Source organism: Pseudophryne corroboree, chromosome 4 (assembly GCF_028390025.1).
Source record: "Pseudophryne corroboree isolate aPseCor3 chromosome 4, aPseCor3.hap2, whole genome shotgun sequence".
NCBI lineage: Eukaryota > Metazoa > Chordata > Amphibia > Anura > Myobatrachidae > Pseudophryne > Pseudophryne corroboree.
Genome location: NC_086447.1, coordinates 44,519,404 through 44,542,582, shown reverse-complemented (window position 1 = coordinate 44,542,582; position 23,179 = coordinate 44,519,404). Strand labels below are relative to the sequence as shown.

At 41.0% G+C, this 23,179-nt stretch overlaps 1 pseudogene; it reads right to left on the bottom strand.

Annotated features, from left to right (window-relative positions):
* Positions 1–15,374: 15,374 nt before the first annotated feature.
* Positions 15,375–15,492, bottom strand: LOC134913016 (5S ribosomal RNA; annotated as a pseudogene).
* Positions 15,493–23,179: the final 7,687 nt, after the last annotated feature.

Here is a 23,179-nt window from a genome sequence, read left to right as displayed (position 1 = left end):
TATTTATTAAAAAAGATACATTTCACCCCTTTTCACCCCTATGGGGGATGGAATTTTGACAAAACTCTTCTACTGGGCGCTTACGTCACAAAACGAAGCTAGTGTCCAAATTTCAAGTTCCTAGTCCTCATGGTTCCAGAGATGTTATGATGAGTCAGTGGGTCAGTCAGTGGTATATGGCTTTTATATATGTAGATGATACACTGTGGTGCTGTATAAAAAGATTAAATGGGTTAGAGTGAGATGTATGATAAGGAAAAATTAAGTCTTGACTTTCCACCTTATTGGACTGCAATATTATTATTATTATTATTATTATACTAAATAACTTATTTAAACATGAAATTACGCTAATCTAAACATTTCCCCATATACTCTGATGGAATTTACCCATGTTAAATATTCTAGAAATTAAGGTTTGAAAAACAAGTACTGACATTTTTTAATCTTTTTTTAAAAAACATAATTTAGTGTCCAACTTATTGTACATTGTAATTACACAGTACACTGTTATGGACACCAAGAACCGGACACTGGCCACAGAATTCATACTGATGGGATTTTCCAATAACTTTAAGATTAACAATGTTCTGTTTGTTCTCTTTTTGCTGATCTACCTTGTAGCTGCCAATGCTAATGCTCTTACAATATTTATCATCGCTAATAACCCGCAGTTACACATTCCAATGTACTTTTTTCTCTGCATGTTGTCCTTTCTGGACCTAGGTTTTATATCAACTGCTGTCCCTAGATTACTTGCAGACCTCGTTTCTCTTCATGGCTTTATTTCGTACAGCGCCTGCGCTGCACAGTTCTACACTATATTGCTTATGGCCGGTACGGAATATCTCCTTCTTGCCCTCATGGCTTATGATCGATATGTTGCCATCTGCCGTCCCCTTCTCTACCTGGTGCTGATGAGATGGAGCACTTGCTATCGTCTAACAGCCATTATGTGGTTAATGAGCTTTATCATATTCATTGTCCCACCACTTGCAAACCCTGTGGCTCTATGTTACCCGAATCAGATCAATCATTTCATGTGCGAGGCCCTAGCAGTCATTCAGTTGGTCTGTAATAATATCCTGCAGAGTGAAATTATATTAGTTATTACATGTTTTGTAGCTCTCCTCATTCCTTTTGTGTTCATTATTGTGTCATATGTTCTTATTATATCCTCGATAATGAAGATTCACTCAACAGGAAGAGCTAAAGCTTTCTCTACATGTACCTCCCATTTTATGGTGGTATTTTTATACTACGGCACAGCGATGGTCATGTACTTTGGGCCAACAAGCCAGTACTCAACAAACCAGGGAAAATATATCACTTTATTTTCTTGTATTATATGTCCAACACTGAACCCTTTCATTTACAGTCTAAATAACAGGAGCATTAAAATGATGCAAAGAAAGATCTGGTTAAAATTAAAATGTTCACACAGTAGGAGATGAAGATTCTGTATGTGCACTGTATGTGTCTCTATAAAACATAAGAACGTGGAGTACAAAGTACTATTCTAGCAGCTTTACCCATGTACTAGCTGGTGCAGGCTTATTTTATTGTAGAACATCATTCTGTGGTTCCAGTATAGTCAGTTATACAAAAAGAACCAAACAGTTGTAAGCTGACTGCATTGGCTCAGTGGATTCACTGTGACTGGCAATGACTTCCTATTGGAAGCAGTGTCAGACTGGGGCATATAGGGCCCACCGGGGGAATACAGTGGTAGAGGCCCATGTTTAGGGGTGTGGGCAGTTTCTAGAGGGGTTGTGCCCAGCTGCCACATTGGTGTGCCTAACTATTTTGCATGGGTTGGTCCCCTAGATAAATATATACAGTAAATACTGTAGTGCATGCATGATAATGTACTAGATTAGTAACAGCACAGTCTGGAACCTGATCCCTAGAGGAGGGGGTGGTCCCCCAGGCAGTAGGGCCCACCGGTGGTTTCCCCTGTACCCCTGTGGGCCAGTCCAACCCTGATTGGAAGTCATACCTGCCAATCACCTACAGGACAGGCAGTCCCATTGGGAGGTGTTTCCTCCCTCTGGGACTGCCAGACCAGGCTGTGATTAGCAGAGAGCTGGCTTCCTATAGGTAGACCCTACATGATTGTCAGCCCTAGCCGGCTTCTATATTCTGCAGCCGATGCAGTCCATAGAAGCCAGGGCCTTGCACATGTGCACACAAGCCACAGCTTGTGTGCACGCGCTGGTCTCGGCTCCTGCCAGATCCATTGCACAGGTGTGGGACCGGCTCTCTCCTCTCAGCTCCGGCATAGGTAGCAGCAGTACCCTACCAAAAAAGGTAGGATTCACGGCTTGGTGTAAGTCCGTAAGAGGAATGAATAAGGGGGTATATTGTATTTAATAAATGTCGATTTTGTAGTCAATTTCAAAGTCAATTTAAATCAGTTGAAATCCACTCACCCTCATATTCTAACATTCGATTTTGAAGCCAATTTCAAAATTAAATTTGATGTGGGTCGATTTTTACTATTGTGTTTTTTTTGTAATTAGGAATTAAGTGTGCCTGATTATTGTGTCGAAACTAGAGATGTGCACCGGACATTTTTCGGGTTTTGTGTTTTGGTTTTGGATTCGGTTCCGCGGCCGTGTTTTGGATTCGGACGCATTTTGGCAAAACCTCCCTGAAAATTTTTTGTCGGATTCGGGTGTGTTTTGGATTCGGGTGTTTTTTTTCAAAAACCCCTCAAAAACAGCATAAATCATAGAATTTGGGGGTAATTTTGATCCTATAGTATTATTAACCTCAGTAACCACAATTTCCACTCATTTCCAGTCTATTCTGAACACCTCACACCTCACAATACTATTATTAGTCCTAAAATTTGCACCGAGGTCGCTGGATGACTAAGCTAAGCGACCCAAGAGGGCAGCACAAACACCTGGCCCATCTAGGAGTGGCACTGCAGTGTCAGACAGGATGGCACTTAAAAAAATTTGCCCCAAACAGCACATAATACAAAGAAAAGATAAAAAGAGGTGCACTGTGGTCGCTGGACGGCTAAGTTAAGCGACACAAACACCTCAATATCACTGGAATTATTCGTTCTAATCAATGGTATTATTGGTCCAAATCACTGGAAGAAAATGACAAAATCACTGGAATTATTTGTTCTAATCAATGGTATTATTGTTCCAAATTACTGGAAGAAAATGACAAAATCACTGGAATTATTCGTAATTACAGAAATGCTCAGATATTCCTGCGAATCCACAATCCCTTCCCAGAGGAAAAAGAAATTGAGAAACCGTTGTTTGAGAACGTTTGTTCTCTTTCTCTTACAAAGGAACAAACCACTTTCCAAGAAGACTGACGTTTTTGGGATTATGGAGACATAATGTTTTTGAATATAAATCCTAAAGCAGGTGGTGTATTAGAGCAAAAGAGTGCAAGAGACCAGCCATGCAGTTTCTGAAATATTATGACAAAATGTTACTATATTTCATAAGCACTCATTCCTTACTCTGCTAAGTACTGTTTGGTATACTGTATCTGGCTTCCATGAGGTAGTTGTCCATTATTTCAGCTTCCATTGACCTTTTTGAAAGCGGTAGAAGTTATCAATTCCCCCCCCCCCCCATCCCCCCTCTATTTATAATTTTCTCCTGCATAGCCCAGTAAAATGTTGCAATGTTAAGTATTGACTTGTGCGTTCTGGGGTTCCACTTCTTCACCAAACCCAGCCAAATCTCATCCTGATTCCCAACCCTCTGTTCCACGTTCTCTATGTACCCCATCTGTGTCACCCATGTCTGTCTACCCCTCCCCTTTAGATTGTAAGCTCTCACAAGCAGGGCCCTCTTCCCTCATGTGCTTATATACTGTTGGTCACCAAAATGCTGCACTGTAATACTATATATACTGCTCACAAAAATGCCGCACAGATGTGGAATGGATACTTGCAGTGACACAATGCTGCAAGATACAGCAATGGCCTACTGTACAACTATATACTGTTAGTCACCAAAATGCTGCACTGTAATACTATATATACTGCTCACAAAAATGCAGCACAGATATGGAATGGATACTTGCAATGACACAGAGCTGCAAGATACAGCAATGGCCTACTTTACAACTATATACTGTTAGTCACCAAAATGCTGCACTGTAATACTATATATACTGCTCACAAAAATGCTGCACAGATATGGAATGGATGCTTGCAGTGACACAGAGCTGCAAGATACAGCAATGGCCTACTGTACTGTACTACTATAATTATAATACAGATGACAGATATAAAGTTACATTGTGGGGGAATCCAGAATACGTTATGTCACCAGGTACCAGTGAATGACCACATCATGTATATAGGTGACAGATATAAAGTTACATTGTGGGGGAATCCAGTATACGTTCTGTCACCCGGTACCAGTGAATGACCACATCATGTATATAGATGACAGATATAAAGTTACATTGTGGGGGAATCCAGTATACGTTCTGTCACCCGGTACCAGTGAATGACCACATCATGTATATAGATGACAGATATAAAGTTACATTGTGGGGGAATCCAGTATACGTTCTGTCACCAGGTACCAGTGAATGACCACATCATGTATATACTTATACTGGTGGTCCCCAGTCCCCACAATGCAGCACACTGATCAGATATTTGCAGCACACTGAGCACAGATATGGAGTGTTTTCAGGCAGAGAACGTAGATATTTTCAGCACACTGAGCACAGATTATTTGCAGCACACTGAGCACAGATATTTGCAGCACACTGAGCACAGATTACGGACCTTTTCAGGGAGAGAACGCTGCCACGTCCTCTTCGTTCAGTCTCCAATGCATGAGTGAAAATGGCAGCGATGCGCGGCTCCTTATATAGAATACGAATCTAGCGAGAATCCGACAGCGGGACGATGACGTTCGGACGCGTTCTGGTTAACCGAGCAAGGCAGGAAGATCCGAGGCTGCCTCGGAACCATGTAAAATGGGTAAAGTTCGGGAGGTTTGGATCCCGAGGAACCGAACCCGCTCATCTCTAGTCGCAACCCTTACTATAGCTGCTGCTGCTCCTGCTGTCTTTTATTTTCCATAGACTTGATTTGGGCCCTGTTTGAGTACTTCCAGACTCTGAAATCCCTGGCTATGTTCTAGAATACAGCTCTTCTTTTTGCTTTGGCTACTCTTTTCTAGTATGTTCAATGTGTTCCAGATAGGGAACCATGAAAAAGTGGAAGCAGATAGGGAACCATGAAAAGGTGGAAGCAGATAGGGATCCATGAAAAAGTGGAAGCAGATAGGGAACCATGAAAAAGTGGAAGCAGATAGGGAACCATGAAAAGGTAGAAGCAGATAGGGATCCATGAAAAAGTGGAAGCAGATAGGGAACCATGAAAAGGTGGAAGCTATTCTGAATTGACAACAACCCTCAGATTTTCCAACAACCACCAACAATAGATTTAGTGGCACTCATCCCTGATTTCTCCTATTACCTCCCTCACCTAATAAACAGTCCAGTAACAAATTATGGAGGTCCTAAGCTGTGAGAGCCTTCCAGAGACCGTATACTGAGGATATCTCACATGTCTCTACCATGTTATCCACAGTTTGGTGCAGTTCTTTCCCAAAGAAAGTCAAAAGGGAAATTACATCAGTAAAAATTTATTTCTAAAATAAATAAAAAAAAAATACTTGCTGAGAACTATGCAAACAGATATAAAGAACTTGTGGCTCTGTGACTGGCTCTAGAGGAATGAAGATTGGAAATATCCAGCTTCCCTATAATGATCTATACAGACCGAAACCAATACTATCTTCACAGAGCTCAGTGTCAAATGTATACTAGGTCAGCTATCACTTATAGTCTCACAGTTTGACCTTAGTTTCTCCTTTGAGCCAGGTTTCAAGCACCAAAAGGCAGATGCTCTCTGTAGCCCCTTTAGCAGTGTCAAGCCAACACTGACTAAATTGGATCCAGATCCTTCTCTAAATATCATTATAGACATGACACAGATGGATATGAGATACAGTACAGTATAGGGCTGCCAGTAAGAATTGGCAAGTATCTTCTTGTCTCTATGATATTGGCCCATGTAATACTCTACTTTGAAAATTGAAAGCAATAAAAGTAATAAACTATGTAGACTAAAGTGATTGGAAACAGACATGTGGTCATGTAGGTTTAAAATGGTTAGGGGGCACTGATTAGATCATTTGCTAATGAAATTGCTTGGATTTCAACAAGAACACTTGGTATGGAGGCCCATGCACTTTGATATTATGGGCGAGCAGCTGCTTATAAATCTCTAATCACAAAGACAAATGCTGCCCAGTGCTTACGATGGTGTATACAGCGCAAAAACTTTCTGGAGGAAAAATGGAGGTGAGAGTTATGGAGTGATAAATCACAGTTTACACTTTTCAGATTTCACTTGTTTGGCGATTGCCAGGAGATTATCTGATGCCAGAGTGTACAGTACTGTACCTACAGTAAAGCATGGAGATGGTGACGTTATGCTGTGGCGCTGTTTCTGCTGGTTGGGTATGGGTCCACTAGATGTAATACATGGCCACATTACCTCTGAGAAGTAGAGAGATGTCCTTGATAACTCTGTGCTCCCTACATTGTGGCATGTTTTTATTAGTGTAACGCCATGACAGGTTTGATATATGTTTACAATTACATATATGTAGATAGGGATAATATTTTATAAAATTATATTACTATCTATACAGTATGTATTTTTATTTTGTGAAGTTAAACCTTTAGTAATAGTTCACATATGTATACATTGGTGGGTTAGGGGTCAAAAATCTATTTATTAATATAAATAATCTTAAATGTAATGCATATACAATGTTGGCCAGTGAGCTAGAGAAGGCTCTGGAAGCCCTTATGCCACAAACTGTCAATTAAACAGCCCAAGATAGGGGCGGGTAGACGTGCTGACAGTTGGAAAGGTGTGGCCATATAGATAAGGGTATAAAAGGGAGCGCTGCCACAGCAGCGATAGACTGCTGTTCGTTCCCTTCTAGAGCGCACCTCCTGGCTGCCGTCGCCGTTCAAAAGCTGTAAACAGTGAGCTGTAAACAGAAGCAGCTTGTAAGTGGGGTAGAGTGCCACTGGTAAGGAAGTCCTGGTCTTACCTTTCTGAGGTGGCCAGGGGCTGAGGGCAAAGGAGCACACAAGGCAACCAGGCCACCGGTGACACTCTCTAGCGGCATCTGAGCGGGCTGAGTGGTAGTTCCAGTTAGCTGCAGCAGTGAGAGACAGAGAGCTGGTGACCCGCTGTTTTAGCAAGCACACTGACCACCAATGACTGAGCCCATGTGAAGAATTGTGGATGGTGAAAGAGGCTAAACCCAACCAAACTAATTGGCGCAACACGAAATGTCCCGTCTGAGTGCTGAAATGGGTCACTTTTTGTGCATTTCAGCTCTCCATCCCTGAAATACCAGTGCCAGCAGTCAACGCGCCTGAACGGAACAACAATTAAATTGCTCCTGTGGGTGCCATCTAGTGGCTGCCGGTGCAAAAACATTTGATTATCGCCCAATACTATTCAAGTGAGGTAACACCCCCATCTAGCGGCTATTTGACATTATTGCAAATGTTTGCTCTATCCAAGCTACTTGGACAGTATGGAGCAATCATCAGAGAATTAGCAGCCCAACACCATTGACTACAGCATGCGCATGGCATCAGTCACCCCTAGTGCGCCTATCATACCAGTAATCACCCCCAGTGTGCCAGAGGAAGAGCTTCACCGACTGGCAAAAGTATCGGAGGAGCAGGAGAATGGAAGTAGTTTATACAATGTACCTTTACTGTAAGGGGGGGCACAGCTTATACATCTACTGTGAGGTCCTCATAAATATACTGTAAATGCATATATACTAGGTCTCTTGTTTATTAATTAAATAGTGCTGCTTTGGTTATTTTCCTGTTTCCTGGTGAGTATACAGGTTGTATGAAATATTTGTACAGCCCACAACATGGCTGACTCTGCTCTGCATATGCAAATGGTGTTGTTTAATAGGGTTGGTATCAGGATCCTGACGGCTGGGATGCCGGCTGTCAAAACACTGACAGCGGCATCTTGGGTATGAAAATACCAACAGTGAGTAATTACTAAAGCTAAGCATAATCCATAAACCCCCTAACCCTTCTTTCTCGCAGATTGACCTCTACCTCCCTCCCACCGCAGCCTAACCACCTTCCTAGGATGTGCCTAAACTTATTCCTACCTCTCCCCCAGCCTAACCATAACCCTCCCCATGGGTGCCTAACCCTCCTTCCCTGCAGCCTAAACCTAACCCTCCCCCTCCTGCAGCCTAGCCTTAACCCTCTCCTGCAGCCTAATCCTAACCCTCCCTTTACACAGCCTAACTCTATCCCTCCCCCCACAGCCTAAACCTAACATTCCCTCCCCCCCACAGTCTAACCCTAACCCTCCCGTTGGTGCCTAATTCCACCTCCCTACAGCCTAACCCTCCCAGGGGAGGCCTCACCCTCCCTCCCCACAGCCTAAACATAACCCTCCTGCAGTCAAAACCTAACCCTACCACTACAGCAGCCTAAACCTAACCCTTCTCCTCCAGAAGCCTAACCCTCCACCTCTCTTCCCACAGCCTAACCCTCCCCCTCCCTTCCAGCAGCATATATCTAGTCCTCCTCCCGCAGCCTATCCCTAACCCTCCCTTCCTCCAGCCTAACCCTCCCTTCCCACAGCCTAATTCTAACCCTCCTTAAGCAGCAGCCTAACTCTCCTCCTGCATCCGAACCCTAACCCTCCCTGAAGCCTAACCATAACCCTCCTCCCACACCCTAACCCTCCCCTCCTGCAGCCTTACCCTAATCCTTCTCCTCCAGCAGCCAAACCCTCCCCCTCCCTTCCAGCAGCCTATCTCTAGTCCTCCTCCCGCAGCCTATCCCTAACCCTCCCTTCCTCCATCCTAACCCTCCCTTCCCACAGCCTAATCCTAACCCTCCTTAACCAGCAGCCTAACCCTCCTCCTGCATACTAATCCTAACACTCCCTGAAGCCTAACCATAACCCTCCTGCCACACCCTAACCCTCCCCTCCTGCAGCCTTACCCTAACCCTTCCTTCGCAGCCTAAATCTAACCCTCCCTTCCCACAGCCTAACCCCAACCCCCCTTCCCACAGCCTTAACCTAACCCTCCCCCCTCGCATCCTAACCCTATTACCGAATCCCATTTAAAGTTTCAGTACATACAAGTAGCCCCACCAACCCCAGTGCACCTGAGTTAGAGCTTCACCAGCTGGCTGCACTGCCCTCCAGCTCTGTGGATAAGTGGGGGTCTGGGGCAGCCCCACTCGCTCACCCTTGTGAAGGTCATGTATGTAGGCTACATCTGTACTTACAAAAAATCACAAAAGAAAGACCAGAGTTTTGCAGAAGCTATAATATTATGTACAGCATGTTAGTGTCCATTGAATAAAGTGACTTGCATACTCCCTTTAGTGTGAATGGTGTAATGGATAGCATTACTGCCTCAAAGCATTGAGGCCATGGGTTCAATTCCCACCATGGCTCTAACTGTGTGGAGTTTGTATATTCTCGCCGTGCTTGCATGGGTTTCCTCCAGGTATTCACCTCTACTGGCAGGTTAATTGGCTCCTGACAAAAATGAACCCTCGTGTGTGTATGTACATTGGCAGACTAGGTGGGCCAAGTGATTCTTATCTGCTGTCAAATTCTATGATTCTATGTGACAAGTTTCACAATAATACAGCTGTCTGGTTCTATACTCTGGCCGGGGTAAGAGAGAGAGCAGACTAGAGTCCTAGGAGCTCCTGCCAATTCCCCCCTCTCCAATGTGACCTGCCACCTCCACATTTCCCTATGATTTGTCCCTGCACTGTTATTTGGACTAACACTGAGAGAGGAGATCATTTGTAATGAGCACCTGCTTACCTGTCCATGCAGAACACATACGGGAGACCACAGACAGTGTGCCAACTGCCACTGTACTGATAGCAGGCCCGATGTTGAGCTTCAACTCACTCGACACAGGTTATATACCTACTCGGGTGGTGGCATGGAGGAATACAGACCCCCAGAATTTTCCATCCACTGTTGGGATTCTGGCATCATTATCCTTACTACTGGGATCCCGACAGGTGGTTTATTAACCATATCCAGTCCATACTGGGGCATATGTCTGTCCGCCCTACAAAACACTCTGCCTGCTATGAATATGTGAGAGTAAACAGACATTGTGTCCCCTACACTGCCTGGGAAGTCAGAGTTATATTTGCATCTTTTGTCATTGTGCTGCTGTGCCCATCCACACATGGCTGATGCAGGGTCACCGCTCTATAGTGATCAAAGAAAAAAAATTAAGGTCCGCACCAATCGTATTAAATATCATGTAATAATTAATAGACCAATATAAAGACTGTTGACATCAGTATAAAACAGTATTTAATTAGTGGTGCTCCCAAATGTTTTTGTAAATTAGACTGCAATTGGGTTTGAGAGACAAAAATACTTTTTTTGTGAGCACTAATATTAATGAGTAGTACAAATGAAAAAGAATATTAAACATAACTTTTATTGGGTACCTATATAAAAATAAATATTATTTTAATACCAAACAAGAGTTGACCTGTTAACAAATAGGGTTCAAGATGTGATAAACTGGTGAAAATATAATTAAGAATATAAGGTTCCTAAACAAATTAAGGAATCCGATTTTAGCACTGAGAGAATAGGATGCTGTTCAGTCCACTCTGTGATACCAGTAGGCAAACTGAGACATAATATGGAGTAATGATAGGATAAAATTCAATATAACATTCACCTCAATGAATTACCCACAGTACCTAGTATTCCCAAGTGGTCTCCCATCCAAGTACTGACCAGGCCAATCGTGCTTAGCTTCTGTGAAAGCAGTATTAGTGTGTCACTGTCCATGTTCTATGTGTGAGCCTGACCTTTCTGATACTGTAATCACAGAGAAGCTTCCTTCTACCATTTCTGCACCCTTTGCAAATGTGAGGATGAGCAGTAGAAGTAAACATGCTGACATGAAAATTGAGGATGCTACTGTGGAAGTGCAACAGGATGAGGAGGATATTGTGTAGCTGATGACGGCGCGAATGAGGATGTTGATGAGGAGAATGTTGTTTGTGTAAGTCCAAGTGTTGTCAATTTCTTGAAATTGATCACATTTTGGTGACCTTGCTTGATCCAAAGTATAAGTTGTATACTGTGTCTTTCTTTCCAACAGACCCAGATCTGATCCTGCTGACAGGAAAAAAACTGTGCTTTCCCAAAAGTCTGGCTGGTGATGCAAATGAGTCAACACAACATTTTGACATCTTGTCGACCTAAAAGAATTGCATAAAACTAGTGACACCTCTACCCTAACTCCATCTGATATGGTCACCATCCAAAGAATGGTTGAGAATTATTGTAGTGACAGCGTACAAATAGGCATGTCAAACAATCCAAAGATATAGAGTATACTAAGTAGGCGCTCGATACTACAGAGGCAATCATTAAAAAATACAATGCAATACATATAGTAAATCAATAACAATGACAATAAAAAGAACAATGAATTTTAGATGATCAAGATCAATTGAGTCACAGAATATATTCTAGACTCATACAAATGGTAAATGGTTAATATGCACAACAAGGGTATCCCTGGAGTTTAAAAAGTAGATGGTCAAATCATCAATAGATGTTCAAGTATATTTTCCCCTGTCAGTAGTAGCAAGCGGAGACTATCAGTTTGTGTTCAGTCAGTCTCTATGCTAAATTCATATAGCTGACCAATGGTATATAGATAGAATGGTTATAAGAGGCTACAGCAAAACGATGATCAAAAAGGGTTATAAAGCTGCAGCTACTAGAGACAGAAGCTCTTTGATTTGCCCAAAGAATAAGAACAGAGATATTGATCCCACTATTAGGTTCATTGGGACCTTTTGCAACGAATGGGATGTAATTCAGAAAATTCTTCAAAAGCACTGGGATGTCCTGACCAATGACAAGACCATGGGGACAAAATTAGGCAAAAAGGTGAACACAAGCTGGAGGAAATCCCCTAGTATAAGGGAGAAACTTGTACATAGCCATTATGAGAACCAGAAAAGGAGTGAGAAGAAGATCAAAGGCTGTTTTCAATGTGGCAACTGCAATACTTGCAGGTATGTTGAGCAATGTAGAAGTGTTGAAGACAGATATGGGAGAACACACCTCGTCAATTAATTATAAACTGCAAAACAGTTGGGGTCATATACTGTTTAACATGCGGATGCGGTTTGAGATACATAGGCCTAACCAGCAGGTAGATGAGAATGAGGCTGGTGGAACACATCAGGAATGTTAGAAATGCGGAACAGGATCAACTGAGGTTCAAAAACCTTACCAGTGTGGCAAGACACTTTTTGAAAAAACATAGAGGAAATCCTGAAAGTCTCAAGATCAAAGGATTGGAAAAAATACAATTAGGAATCCGAGGAGGTGACATAATTAGAGAACTCATGAAAAAAGAAACAAAATGGATATTGTTGATGAACAGCTTATATCCAGAAGGACTTCATGAATATAATCAATTTTCTTCCTTTTTAGAATGACATCCAGAAGGGTTACATTTAATCTGTGTATATTTAATTTGTGTGAATTTTTTGTCAGTAACTGGGATCGTGAAAAATGGACCTTATATCCTCATTAAAACAAACTACATATTGAGGACAGGTTTAGAGAATGGATACTGACAATTAAAATATATACAGAATCTTCTCACATAGCAAATTGGGGCAATTTTTCGAACATACATCTATCTATAAGGCACCAAGTAATCAATATACAATAATTATTATGAGTAATAAATCCAATAGTATTACCCAGCAATCAGCAGAAGGACATAGAGTAACTCAGGACCTGATTTTCTGCATGATTATATTAAGGGGGTAGACTCTTGCCTGACTTTATGGATGTTCTAGATAAGTGAACATAAGGTACAACTAAGTGATGAGGGAAAAATTATTATATTTCTCTATATAAGTCTCTCTACCAAATTGTCCATTTCAATCGATAATTGATGTGGAGATAAAAAGGATACGCTCACATCAATTGTGATAACTATTAGATATGTATTGTAATAATGGACAGGGACGAGGTAGGGTTAGGTAACTCTGACCATCAACAAATTACAAATAAATAAATCTGGGAGAGGTTACCAGTTATGCACTAGAGAAGGACCCATAAAGGGCATATGTAAAGGGAAGCCATAGATGAGAGAAAACAACCTATGAGAACATACTGACAATAATACTTACCGTAATACTTACCTCAAGACATCAATGAAAGCATCATCAGGGAAAATGGGGGGGTTTAAGATATACTGAGGACCAGTAGAGCATGAAATGTAGATACAACGTAGTGATGAGCGACAAGTAGACCTGAGATAAAGGTTTATGGTCCAAAACATTTTTAATGAATACTAACATCAAAAGCAGGCATAACAGTCCTATACATATTAATTCAATCAATGTATTAAATCTAGAAATTTTCTTTCTTCTCCTTTTCTCTTTTTTCTTCTTTTTTTCTTCCTCACTTTTCACAGAGTGAATGAGTGATTTGTAGTGTAGTCACACGAGTGGAGGTTTTTCCCCTTTTCTGTTTTCCTTTTTATTCACCATTTGCACCAATTGTCACGTACATGTATACACTACACAGATATCAAAATAGAATTATATAATTTATAATTTATACTAGGATGCACTTTTTTAACTGAGCAAATTCTATAGACATACCACTATCACAAAATAAATGTTACTTAAACATGCACTATAAATAGTTTTCTATGGTTACCGGATAAATAATACTTTTATATATATATATATATATATATATATATTAGTGCAGGGGGATGAGGTTGTTACAAGCGACCAAAGGTGTCAAATAAATAATGTAAAAAAACAGGTACTGATAAAAAAAAAAAATTATTTCAAAAAGGACGGGCACTAAAAAAGGTTGGTAATAACTGAAACAATAAAACTAGACCAATGCAGCCTAGTAAAAAAAACTGTTGTATAAAAAAGAGCAAGAAGCTAGGTTGATAAAATCAAAGCTACATATGCCTAAAATTCATAAAAGGTACACACGGGCATAGGAAAAATACGATATAAAATACACAGGATAAAACATGAAAAAGTTTATCTTTTAAGAGGTTGAGGTAAAATCAGAGTAGCACCCAACGCGTTTCGTCCCTCATGGACTTCATCAAGGGGTAGTAGCTAGAGACCGAACATATTTATACCTAATATCTGGGGGAAGTGTTGAGGACATCACTTCCTGTTGGTTAATTGGTGTAATGTTTATATACATTCAAAATACATATATATAGATAAGTATGATCTGGTGTAATGGGGAGAGCTGTTAGTGAGTGACTAAATGAAAAAACGAGATGTGATTGTGCTGAAAACCACAAAAACTGGGTAGATTCGTCTACTTCCGGTCCGGACTGGGCAGGAGCGTCACTTCCGCCCCACGTCCGCCCCACTTCCGCCCCGCTTCCGGTGACGTCACATCTATTCTGCGCATGTGCCACGATGCGGTGAGGATGTTTTGTTGATGTTATTCTCTGGTGCGGCGGCCATCTTTTTGGTTGTCCAAGAAGCATAATCACATAGTTGGAGATGCGGCGGCCATCTTTTCGGTTGTTCAAAACAAGGATAAATACACAGTGAGAGATGCGGCGGCCATCTTTTTGGTTGTCCAAAACAACATAATGACAGTTAGAGATGCGGCGGCCATCTTTTTGGTTATCTAAAGAGGCATACAGACACATTCAGAGTTCTTATGCTGTGTTCTGTATGAAACAGCTATTCGGGTGTGCACTGCAACTGTTGAGGATGCGTTCATAGGTCTTGCATACGGGTAATACAGCTCCCCAAGGAATATATAAAAAAAGGAAAAAGGAAAAAAGACACGGATGGGGATAGTATACCAGTAATAATACGTTTCATAACACCAAAAAATTGAGAATAATAATAAAATATTATATATTAAAACCGGCAATATAGACATTAATCAAAATTCTATACTGGTAATTAAATAAAAGGAAATTGCCACCAGAAAGTACTGTGGAAGTTATATAGAATTAAAATGTATATGTACAAAATGTACACAGAGGATATACGTAAAAGTGAATGAATATACAAACACAGTGAAGGGTTATTTTGAGCTGTACGGGACTAGGAAAAAATAACTTAAAAAGAACATGAGAGCGATTAGTCGTGTTTAAGTGAACGTGGTAGAAATAGGTCCGTGAGTGCTATGGAACGGACATCATACATGATTTACTGAGAAGTCCCGATCCGCTCCCCTATTGCCTTTAGATTTACAACACCCGGTATCCCAAGGAGGTCTCCCATCCTTGTACTGGCCGGGCCCGGCCTTGCTTAGCTTCCAAGATCGGACGGTGTCGGGCGTCCCAAGGAGGTATGGTTGTAATGTTTTCTGTTTTGGAGCTGGGTTAGAGACGGGTTCTCTCAATTCAATGTATGACACTAAGGATGACAAGAGCCTGGAGAGAAGCAGTAGTGGGAGGATTTTAGCGAAGTATACAGGCTATCGATATGAAAATTTCTACTTTAAGCATGTGAAGGATGAATAAGGCAGGTCCCACCATATTTACTGTGCGACTGGTGTTCCCTGGGGGTCCCCCATCCAGGTACTGACCAAATCGAGTCTAAGACCTAATTCAATCCACGTGAAAAAGGGTGACATTGGTGTTGGAAAAAGAGTGGAGAGAGGCAGGAGTAGAGCGTGAGGGTAGAGGTAGCTTACATCACAGGAAAGGTGCTATCTCGTATCCTTCGTTAAAGCCGCCAGGATGAAGCGTGTTGAGTTCGTATATCCAATACATCTCCCTCCAGGAAAGAAGGTTCGAAAGGTCTCCTCCTCTGTCTCCTAGCACTACTAGTTCAATGCCTTTGTATGTTAGCATCTCTGGATCTGAGTTGTGGCAAAGATGAATATGTTTGGATACTGCATGGGTGAGGACATTGTTCTTGATATTTCTGACGTGTTCTTGGATGCGTATTTTAAGGGGTCTCTTGGTTTTCCCAATGTACTTTAATTTACATGGACATTCCTGAAGATAAATCACTGATGAGGTGTTACAATTGATGAATTGTTTGATCCGGTATTCCCTTTGAGTTTTTGTATTGAGGAATGATTTCCTATTCGGATGGATGTGTCTACAGATATTACACCGACCACATTTGAAGCTTCCTACACATTTGGGCATAATACTTCTGGCTTCTGGATTTCTCAACATACTTGGGGCTACTATGTCTTTTAGACTCCGGGATTTGCGAAAGACCATTTTGGGTTCCGTAGTGAGGTAGTTTTTCAGTATGGGGTCCATAAGAAGTATATTCCAATGTTTCTTGAGCACATCCTTAATAAGGTTCTCATGCCTGCTGTATGTGGTAATAAATTTGACTGTGTCCTCCTTGTTATCCTTAGGTTTGTATTTTAAAAGTTCCTTTCTTTCCATAGCTTGAGTCTTGGTAGTGGCTTCTTCTAGGAGTCGGGTCGGGTATCCCTTTTCCTTAAATCTTTCTTTGTACACTTCTAGTTGTTGATCTCTATCCTCTGTCTTCTTACAATTTCGTGCTATTCTAGTAAATTGGGAAAGGGGGGTATTGTCTTCCCATTGTTGCCGGTGGTTGCTCCTGTAGTGCACATAACTATTCATATCCACCTTCTTTATGTAGTTACTTGTAATGATTTCCTCCCCTGTGTGTGTAAGAACAAGGTCCAGGAACTCGATTCGTTCTGTGTTCTCAATGGCCGTAAACTTGAGGTTCATGGTGTTGTCCGAGATACATGTTAAAAATCCTTTAAAACTCAGCTGGTCTCCTTCTCATATTAATATGATGTCATCTATATAACGTTTATAGAAAATGATATTTTGTTGGTATGGATGATTGCAAAAAATGTATTCTTTCTCCCATTGTCCCATAAATAGGTTAGCAAAGCTAGGTGCAAAGATTGTGCCCATAGCTGTTCCGCAAATTTGGAGATAAAATCCATCTAAAAATGTAAAATAATTGTGTTTAAGTATAAAATTCATAAGTTCACATAAAAACAGTCTGTGGTCTTCTGTAATTTGAGGGTCCGAAGATAGAAAGTTATTGCATGCCATGATACCCTTCTCATGCTCTATACAGGTATATAAAGATTGCACATCAATTGTGGCCCACCTGTAGGTATCCTTCCATTGTATTGATTCCAAAAGGTTCACGACCGATGTGGTATCCTTAAGGAAAGCTGGCAGTTCCATCACAGATTTCCTCAGGAATATGTCCACATATTCTGACAGGTGTGAGGTAAGAGAATCAATGCCTGCCACTATGGGCCTGCCAGGAGGTTTATCCAAAGACTTATGTACTTTGGGGAGAAAGTAAAAAATGGGGGTAGTGGGGTTGGAATTTAGGAGGTACTGGTATTCATCCTTCGCGAGTATCTCCTTTCTGAAAGCCTTTAAGAGCATTTGTCTCAGATCTTCCACAAATGGTTCTTTCGGGTTACTGGGCATTGGCACATACGAGGACCGATCTCCTAGTAGTCTGAGTGCTTCCGTGACATAGGCTTCTCTATCCATGATGACCAACCCCCCCCCCCCTTTATCAGCAGGTTTTATAACAGTATTGTTATTTTCTTGTAATTGTTTAATTGCTTCCGTCTCCCTGTTAGATAGGTTCTTTTCCTTTATAGATGGAATATTAGCATCACACAAATCCTTTTTCACTAGCTCATAAAAAAGACCCACATTATGGCCCTTTGATTCCAAGGGGTAAAACTTAGAGGTGGGTTTTAAGCCAGACTTCGATTGTTCGTAGTTCTGTATCACCGCATTCTCTTTCTTTAAAAAATGGCGTTTGAGAGTTATTTTCCTTACGAATTTGTTTAGATCGATGAAGACATCAAATTTATTCATGCCCTTTGTCGGTGCGAATGAAAGGTCTTTGTTGAGAAGTGTGGTCTCGTGATTTGTCAAGCTGTGACTGGAAAGATTGAAGATGCCCTTAGGTACAGGTGGTTCTATACGAGATTTTGTCTTTTGTAAAGTCTTTTCCCTCCTACCCCCACGACATCCTCTTCGTCTTCGAATCTCCTTTTGCGAGGCGATGCATTTTTTGTTCTTGCGGGGGTTTTCATTGTAGCTTGGAGGTGGTGGTTCGTGCCTGGTGATAAAAAAGGCTCCTCAACATTTGAGTCAAGTCTCTGTAGTGCTGTGAATCTGTTGGTGGTTTTGATTTTTTGCGGTTCCTGGGTCTCATTAGTGGTGGTTCCAGTGCCTCTAGGTTTCCTAGGGACAGTCTTCCAGTATTCCCTTCTTCCTTTGGTAGCTGGTTGTCCTCCTCCAGAGAGACGGCTCAAGTTCTTTACTAAATTATTCTCATAATTATTCTCATTGATATGAATTAATTATATCATGTTATATAATTTAGATTACACAAATTACAGATGCATGGTACAACTAATGAGAACTGGATCCTGAGTAACCTATAACTAATATATGAACTGAGAATATATCAAAGGAATAAATTATTTATTTAATAATTTAATTTTTTTTTAAATGTATGTACAAATACTTAGCTAAATTTCATCCTACAATAATACATGTAATTTACATTATAATAACTATGATATATAATACTTTGAACCCCTCATTAGAAAGGTTATTCTAAAAATACAACTCGTAATAAAAAATATAGACAAAATGCGAGATCCATTATAAAGTCTGGGAATCCTATATTACGAGGTGCCTTAAAAAGATAAATAGACTAAAATAAATGAATGTGTGTATTTAAGTTACGAAAGGAAGGGAATTACTCCGATACCCTGGATACATTTTGACTGATATAATAAGCACAAACAGGTGGGATAGTAATTCACGCCAGAAGACGATTCTGTAAAGGTTATAGATAAGAGGAGACATGATTTTTAAAAACAGACAGTTGTCCAATCAGAGAGGAGGGAGGGGTATATAGGCCCGTTAATGAAGACAAACGGGTTGATGCCCTGATGAAGCAGCCTTCTGTGAAACGTACGTAGGCGTTTACAGAGGCTGTTACGAGATCAGAACCGGTGTAGATTAATGTGCATGATTGTACCAAGTATAGTGTTACACCAATTTTATGTGGACCACCTTAGTGTCACTGTGTGGTAGTGAGTGGGCTACGGCGGTACGAACGCCGGAGGGAGAACGAGCCGCACACTGCTCACAGCAGCAGGGCGGCCACACGTGGTCAGCTACTTACAATCACCAACAAGCGGCGGTTAGCACACAGACGGCTGTGGTTCACATGCAGCAGGATCTAATCAATAGCTGCTTCTAAGCTTGTTACACAGTGTACAATATCATTTGTCTAGATACATTTGTGTCAAAGGGGAGTTGTATGTGATTCATACTAGAGACAGGAGGCAAGTAGGCACAGTAAGAGGTATAGAGGCAACGTATTTAAAATAATAAGAGTGTGCCCATTATTAAAACCTAGTAAAGGCCAATAGGCACAAGTGAAATTCAGGGATCTGTCAATCTTTCCTTACTGGTGCCATTAACCTACTAAAACGCAGGCTATAAGGAAACAATGAATTGTACCTAAAAAGGACTCTTTTATTTTTGGGACACAATAGTAACAGACAAACACTGAAAATTAATACAGGCAATTAGTCAGCGCCAGACTAATCAGCACTCAGAGTCAGAGACGGGGTGCTGGAGAGCATACGGATTAGTTAGAATACAAAGAACATGGGTGCGATGACTGGTTAAATTCTGTCTAAATAAAGTAGCTTTTAAAATGATAATACAGAATGTTGATAACACATTACCTGACCTCTGTAATATGTAACGAATTGAAGAACAGAAGCAACTACAGGTTGAGTCTCCCTTATCCAAAATGCTTGGGACCAGAGGTATTTTGGATATGGGATTTTCCCGTATTTTGGAATAATTGCATACCATAATCGGATATCATGGTGATGGGACCTAAATCTAAACACAGAAGGCATTTATGTTTCATATACACCTTATACACACAGCCTGAAGGTCATTTTAACCAATATTTTTTATAACTTTGTGCATTAAACAAAGTGTGTCTACATTCACACAATTCATTTATGTTTCATATACACCTTATGCACACAGCCTGAAGGTCATTTAATACAATATTTTTAATAACTCTGTGTATTAAACAAAGTTTGTGTACATTGAGCCATCAAAAAACAAAGGTTTCACTATCTCTCTCTCACTCAAAAAAGTCCGTATTTCGGAATATTTCGTATTTCGGAATATTTGGATATGGGATACTCAACCTGTAATAGGATACTTTATTACAGACTGTCACTAGGATACATTATGAAATGAGTATAATTTAAATGTGACAGCCTTTTTCTTCTATTTGTATCAACACAATCTAAAAAGCAAGATAGTTGAATATATCTAGTTCTTCAACTTATGTGAATCAATGCAACTACAGAAAGTAACACTTAGAGGACAGAAGGATTATACATAATACTACAGTGGTGGGCTATATAGCCTTTATATAGGGAATTCCCTAGATTCGTAACAGTCTCTGTTTTTAAATAATAAAAGATTTGTTTTAAACACTTTTTCTTTTCTATCATCACACAATCTTTTTAATATTTCATACTGGGTGATCAATAATTTTTGCATAAGTATATACTAATAAAAGTTAAGTTTTAAATGTAATTGTGAGGTTCTCAGTGCACCCAGAATAGAGCTCTTGCTTTTTCTGTGAGTTTGTGTCATATTATCTAAGCTTTGGGTGGCACTCCCTAATCGGCTATATTGTTGCCTATTTGAGGCTATAGAATAGGGAAAAAGGGAAATAGAACAACTTGTATAGAAAATGGTTACTGGTGCGGGATTAGTTTTTGTTGTGTGTATAGAATGGTGATAAGTTGCCAGTCTGCATACATACTGCACATATCCTATAACAATAGCTCCATCCACCGTCTCATAGCTCACAAGCGAAGGAGCAGCAGTGATTGAGACATAGACAGATTAAGGGGGGGATGCAGGGCACACTGTACCCCAGGACCCCCTTGTAAGAAGGCCCCCCCAGACAGAGCACACTGACATCACTAGCTTTCCCTGTTAAGCAGCAGCAGAACCAGCAGCCAGAATGTGAGCAGAACAGTATGCGGTGAAGGCAGAGGCACAGGAGTATCATGTTTCATGAGCTACCAATAGAGCTTTCCAACCAGAGGAGATATAGGAGGGTGGAGAGAGCTGTAAAGTGACACAGGGATCCCAGCTTCTCTTCTTCCCTGCTTGGGTGCCTGAGTCTTGTGTAAACTGTTATGTAACTAAACCATTTTGGTCTAGAGATAGAGAAATACACATAGAATCCTCCTAACTCCTGTCCCAGTGTGTAAGTAGTACAGAGGCTGCTGCTATTCTTGCATGTGACGAGATAAATTATTTTATTTTTCTATGTGTATTGTAAGGTTAAGTTGTCTGAAAATGTTATATACAGTAATAGTTGTCTTTCAATTAGGTGGAGCTATAAACAGTACCCAGCCATTATTAAACTATTAGTTTAAAACGTACTGTATATACACCATTGGTTTAAATTTAATATACACAATCCATACCTCCCACCATGACCCAGTCCAGGAGGCACAACATGCTCTCTACCTGGACTTCTTTCTTCATTTAATCATCTGTGTTGAAATACCTTTCTTATCAATTAAATAGTTCAACACAGGTGACGCTAATCATATATTAATTTGGAAGTCCAGGTAGAGGGCATTTTGTCCCTCCTGGATTGGGACATGTTGGGAGGTATGCACAATCTAATATACACCTCCACCTTCCACCGGGGCTCCCCTGTCTTTAGTGCCCCGGGCACCCCCAAGGCTTAATCCAGCCCTGGATTGAGATTGAACCCACTCAGCGGGTGCTCCGTAATCACTGGATATTAAGTGACTATTCTAGTACTGTGGAGAGCCACAAAATGCGGTCACTGGATAGCATACAGTAAGTGGCGGGAGCTGTTAGGTATAGCCACTGGACAGGGTCGGACTGGCCCACAGGGGTACAGGGGAATCCCCCGGTGGGCACTACTGCCTGCCCCTCCCCACCTCCTCCTCTAGGGAAGAGGTCCCAGACTGTGCACTTGAATTTACATTATGCATATGTTTCATTATAATGCACAGGACTATGGTGTATTTTCTATCATGCATTGCTGCTATTAATCTTCTACATTATCATACATGCACTGGCAATATTGACTGTAGTATATATATCAAGGGCCCCAGCCCATGCAGTCTCTAATGTGTCGGTAAACCAATGTGGTGGTTGGCCACACCGCTATGCATGGGCCCCTACCACTGCATTCCCCCGGTAGACCCTTCATGCCACAGTCCGACACTGCCTCTGGATGTTTTGCAGCAGGTGCAGTAATGCAGGGGACCATTGAATAGAAGAGATGAAAATAACAATTGATATGGTCAGCCGGCTTCTCTTTCACACAGCGGTGTCTCCAGGGATCTCTCCTCTATATCTTGAATGCGTTTCTCTGCACAGCGGGCAGCTTTGTCAAGAGGCAGAGTACATGTCCTGAGCCTATCCAGGTTCTTTTTATCCTTGTCTTCCGGTAATTATGACCATCAACAGGTGTTTACTATAGGGTCAGGGCTCAGGTGTAGCATGATGATATCGCTCATGATCACTCACATTTATTCATAATAAAACATATAAAAATTCACATTTTATAAGAATGTCATTAGAATACATATTTATAATACAATTATGCTGCCCACCCTGCAGTGTGTCCTCAGAGAGAGTGTTCAGCACAGTTGGGAACCTTATCAGCGATCGACGTAGGAGGCCACTTTCTCAAAATGTGGACAAAATGATGGTAATTAAAGTGAACTACAAATTCCATGCAGAAGACCTTTACTAGCAATTATGTCAAGTAAAGAGACTTTTGTAATGGTGCGATTAAATTATATTATGTAATGCTATTGCGATTAAATTATATTGTGTGAAGATGATGTACACACTGATGAGAGTGAGGATGAAGATGATAATGATGAAGATGAGATGTTGCCACTGTATAGTATAGATCAATGACAGAACTGTTAACTTAGCCGTCT